This window comes from Zea mays, unplaced genomic scaffold (assembly GCF_902167145.1).
Source record: "Zea mays cultivar B73 unplaced genomic scaffold, Zm-B73-REFERENCE-NAM-5.0 scaffold_250, whole genome shotgun sequence".
NCBI lineage: Eukaryota > Viridiplantae > Streptophyta > Magnoliopsida > Poales > Poaceae > Zea > Zea mays.
Window position 1 is genome coordinate 1 of NW_023366872.1, and position 4,926 is coordinate 4,926.

The 4,926-nt window shown below is 38.5% G+C and overlaps 2 non-coding genes across 2 annotated transcripts; one reads left to right on the forward strand and one right to left on the reverse strand.

The window, feature by feature from the left end:
- Positions 1-518: 518 nt before the first annotated feature.
- On the reverse strand, positions 519-589 carry TRNAG-GCC (transfer RNA glycine (anticodon GCC)). Its single transcript has one exon. It is a non-coding gene; the product is annotated as a tRNA-Gly (tRNA).
- Positions 590-1,341: 752 nt separating this feature from the next.
- Positions 1,342-1,429, forward strand: TRNAS-UGA (transfer RNA serine (anticodon UGA)). The gene has a single exon. It is a non-coding gene; the product is annotated as a tRNA-Ser (tRNA).
- Positions 1,430-4,926: the final 3,497 nt, after the last annotated feature.

The window sequence follows — 4,926 nt, forward strand, 5'->3', positions numbered from 1 at the left end:
TGAGGTCACGGTTCGATTCCGTCTCCGCACTTAGCAGTCCGTATAAATGGACTATTCTATTTGTATATATATGATAGAGGGCTATATCCAACCCTTTTTTTTATTTAGCAGGCAGAAAAAAAAAAAAAAATGAAAGAAAAGCATAGCCTATCCCCCTTTCAAAACCGTTTGTCTCTTGTTTGTCTCGGCGAATCCCCGGTTTAGGGAACTTTCTTAGAAAGTTGGATTTGCACCCTCGAAGCACTCTTTTTTTTTGAGTCGGGTGCAAAGGAAGGATAAGATAGGAAGGGGTACAGTACTAGACTAACACTACTTAATTTAATATTCATTTAATATTAAATAGTAATTTAATAGAAGTAGTTAAGTAGTCATTTACTATAATAATTTACTATATTAAAAATAAATATATATAATTTACTATAATATAAACTATAATATTAAATATAAACTATAATATTAAGTAGTTAAGTAGTCAACTAGACTGAATTTTTTATCATAGCACCTTACTAAATTAAGCTGGCGAGCGACGGGAATCGAACCCGTATCTTCTCCTTGGCAAGGAGATGTTTTACCACTGAACTACGCTCGCTACATTGAACTACGCTTGCTACGTCCTATATTTTATAGGGTATATCCACCTGGGTCGACCGTCTATGTCTGGGTCGACCGTCTATGTCTGGGTCGACCGTTTCATTTTCTATTAGAGTTTTCTTTTTATTAACTGTCTATCAATCAATATTCTAATGGCAATAGAATTTCATAATAATGAAAGAGAAGAGGTAATAATTCGGAACGAAAATAGCATTTTAATGTGTATAAAAATCCTAATTTTTTCGAAAAAGGGCCTTTCTTTTTATTTATTTTGTATCGGGTTACTAAATACTAAACAAATTCAAGAAATAAGAGAATTCAGAATAGCTACCAGAAAGACTAATCCAATCCATAATGATGTACCGGAAAATACAACGTTTTTATTATTTGACCAACCATCAGGAGAAGCAAATACAAGGGGTACACTAATTACTAAAACTGAGGAAGTCGCAATTAATGCAAAAACAGCTAATTGGAAAGCAATATTCATATTTATAATCCTCCAAACTACCTTCAAATAAAGTTGACTACATATTTCTATTTGATCCCTCACTTAATCAAAATTGTATGAAAATACAAGAAGTAGGAGGGGTTTAATCATGAATCCATTGATTCTTCTTTTTATTAAAACTTTTTCCTTACCGCTTTATACAGAGATATATTGAAAGTGGACTTGCATCTGAGATGAGTTAGTAGATCATTTCATATAGCTATGTTCTATTTGTAGGAATAAAATAGGGATTGGGCTGTGGAGAGATGGCTGAGTGGTTGATAGCTCCGGTCTTGAAAACCGGTATAGTTCTAGGAACTATCGAGGGTTCGAATCCCTCTCTCTCCTTTTGTATATTGAATACATTTGCTTCTTTCTATCTATGTTTTTCTTTGTGCAGCCCCCCTTATATCATTCTTTCATAAAAAAGCATGAATGGCTCGGCTAGATGGAATAACCGAGCCAGAACAGAAAAAAACTAGAACAGGTATAAATAAAAAATCTTAGTTAAGAGGGGTCATGTAAAGAACAGGTTCCAAATCGCGATCAATTCCCTTTTCAAAGCCTGCTGCAGCAGCTCGGGCTCTTCCTGCATGCCACAAATGGCCCACAAAAAAGAAGAATCCTAGAACAAAATGGGAGGTCGCTAACCAACTTCTAGGGGAGACATAATTAACAGCATTGATCTCGGTAGCTACGCCACCCACGGAATTTAAAGAGCCTAAAGGAGCATGGGTCATATATTCTGCTGAACGTCGTTCTTGCCAAGGTTGGATGTCTTTTTTCAACCTACTCAAGTCCAAACCGTTGGGGCCCCTTAGAGGTTCTAACCACGGAGCACGAAGGTCCCAAAAACGCATAGTTTCCCCTCCAAAAATAACCTCTCCCGTTGGGGAACGCATTAGATATTTACCTAAACCCGTCGGTCCTTGGGCAGACCCTACATTAGCTCCAAGACGCTGGTCTCTAACTAGAAAAGTAAATGCTTGAGCTTGAGAAGCTTCTGGTCCAGTGGGCCCGTAAAACTCACTTGGATAAGCCGTATTATTGAACCAGACAAAACAACAAGCGATAAAACCAAAAACAGATAAAGCACCTAAACTATAAGACAAGTAAGCTTCGCCAGACCATACAAATGCACGGCGAGCCCATGCAAAGGGTTTGGTTAAGATATGCCAAATTCCGCCAAGTACACAAATGGAACCCAACCATACATGTCCCCCAATTATATCTTCTAAATCATCCACACTAACAATCCATCCTTCTCCCCCAAAAGGGGATTTTAGTAAATAACCAAATATAACACCGGGGCTAAGGGTCAAATTGGTAATTTTTCTTACATCCCCCCCCCGGGGGCCCAGGTATCATATACGCCGCCAAAATAAAGAGCCTTGAGTACTAGAAGAAAAGCACCTAGACCTAACAAAATTAAGTGAATACCCAAAATTGTAGTCATTTTATTTCTATCTTTCCATACATAACCAAAGAATGGAAAAGATTCTTCAAGAGTCTCGGGTCCCAGAAGCGCGTGATAAATGCCACCGAAGCCTAAGACTGCGGAGGAAATTAAGTGAAGTACTCCGGATACAAAGTAAGGAAAAGTATCTAGAACTTCTCCCCCCGGCCCTACTCCCCAACCTAGAGTAGCTAAGTGCGGAAGTAAAATCAACCCTTGTTCATACATGGGCTTTTCTGGTACGAAATGGGCCACTTCAAATAGGTTCATTGCTCCGGCCCAGAATACGATTAATCCGGCATGGGCTACATGAGCTCCAAGTAGTTTACCGGACAAATTGATAAGTCTGGCATTCCCAGCCCACCAAGCAAAGCCGGTGGTTTCTTGGTCACGACCAGCTAAAACGAAAGTTCCATTAAAGAGCGTTTCCACGTGGTAGAACCTCCTCAGGGAATATAAGATTTTCATGAGGCTGATCCTGAGCTGCCATCCACGCACGAATACCCTCGTTTAAAAGAATATTTTTGGTGTAGAAAGTCTCAAATTCAGGATCTTCCGCTGCACGGATTTCCTGGGAAACGAAGTCATAGGCACGTAGGTTCAGAGCCAGACCAACTACGCCAATAGCACTCATCCATAAACCGGTGACGGGTACAAATAGCATAAAGAAATGTAACCAACGTTTATTGGAAAAAGCAACACCAAAGATTTGGGACCAAAAGCGGTTAGCAGTGACCATTGAATAAGTTTCTTCAGCTTGAGTTGGGTTAAAAGCACGGAAGGTATTTGCACCATCGCCATCTTCGAATAGAGTGTTTTCTACGGTAGCCCCGTGGATAGCGCATAGCAGAGCTGCGCCTAATACTCCGGCAACTCCCATCATATGAAATGGGTTCAACGTCCAATTATGAAATCCTTGGAAGAAAAGGATGAACCGAAATATAGCTGCTACGCCAAAACTCGGCGCAAAGAACCAACCAGATTGTCCCAGTGGATAAATAAGGAATACGGAAACAAAAACAGCGATTGGACCAGAGAATGAAATTGCATTATAAGGCCGCAATTGAACAGACCGAGCAAGTTCAAATTGACGTAGCATGAAACCTATTAGTGCAAAAGCTCCATGGAGAGCGACAAAAGTCCAAAGACCACCTAATTGACACCAACGAGTAAAATCTCCCTGTGCTTCCGGTCCCCATAGTAGCAACAAAGAGTGTGCTAAACTATTGGCAGGTGTGGAAACCGCCGCGGTTAAGAAATTGCAACCTTCCAAATAGGAACTAGCCAATCCATGGGTATACCAAGAAGTTACAAAAGTAGTCCCTGTAAACCAACCCCCTAAAGCGAAATAAGCACAAGGAAAGAGCAATAAGCCGGACCATCCTACAAAAACGAAACGGTCCCTTCGTAACCAGTCGTCCATAATATCAAATAGATCGTTTTCTTCTTTAGTAACTCTACCAACGGCTATAGTCATAGTGATCCTCCTATTCAATTACTTCAACCATTTTCGAGCACCTCATATTACTTCCAGGGCATACGATAGTTTGATTATCTGTGGACGATTTCTTTCTCGTTCAATGCCCTTTTTCAGTCGTCTCGAAGATAGAAATTTTGCATTTTTATCTATGGGGTCACAACCCAGGTCGTGCTAAATCCACAAATTTCATTTAATTCATTTTTCTTATACTATAGAAAAGAAATAAAGAAATAAACATTTGAATTCAGCATTATTCCATGATTTCTATTTCAAAGCCCATTTTTTAAGGGAAAACCCCTCTTTTCTCATTCGCTCTCTATTGCATGGGTGGAAGAACAAAAATGGAATTCTGAAAAAAAAAAGAAAGATATTGAAAAGAAAAATTGACTTTTGAAACCCTTTATTTATTATGTGTAACGGAAAAGAGTTGCGATTTCTTCTTATTCCTATAGAACGTCTAGTAACAAGAATATGAAATCGTAAATAGCGAAAAATTCTTGCCTTGCGCGATCTAAGTCTAAGGAAATACAAAAATGCGCTTATACACCAATTTCATCCACATCGAATTTATATATTCAGAATAGCAGATAGAGGCATTATTCAAGGGGTCAGGTCTACTTACTTTATCTTTCTTTCCATTTATTGTGGGTTTGATTAAGAACCTTTTTTGCTTTGTGGATAAATAAAAAAAAAGAGTTTTTTTTTTTAACCCGCTTGGTTTTATTCTAACAAATTCTATATGGAACTGCCGCTGAAGAGAAAAAAGATCTGATTGTCTTTCAGCCTATATCGAATTTTGGAAAGAAAAAACCCGAATTTCTTCTTTTTTTTATTAACATTAAGAAAAAAGAATATAATTAAAATGGAATTGGCAATATAATTTTTATGCACTTTTGAAATGACAAGAAA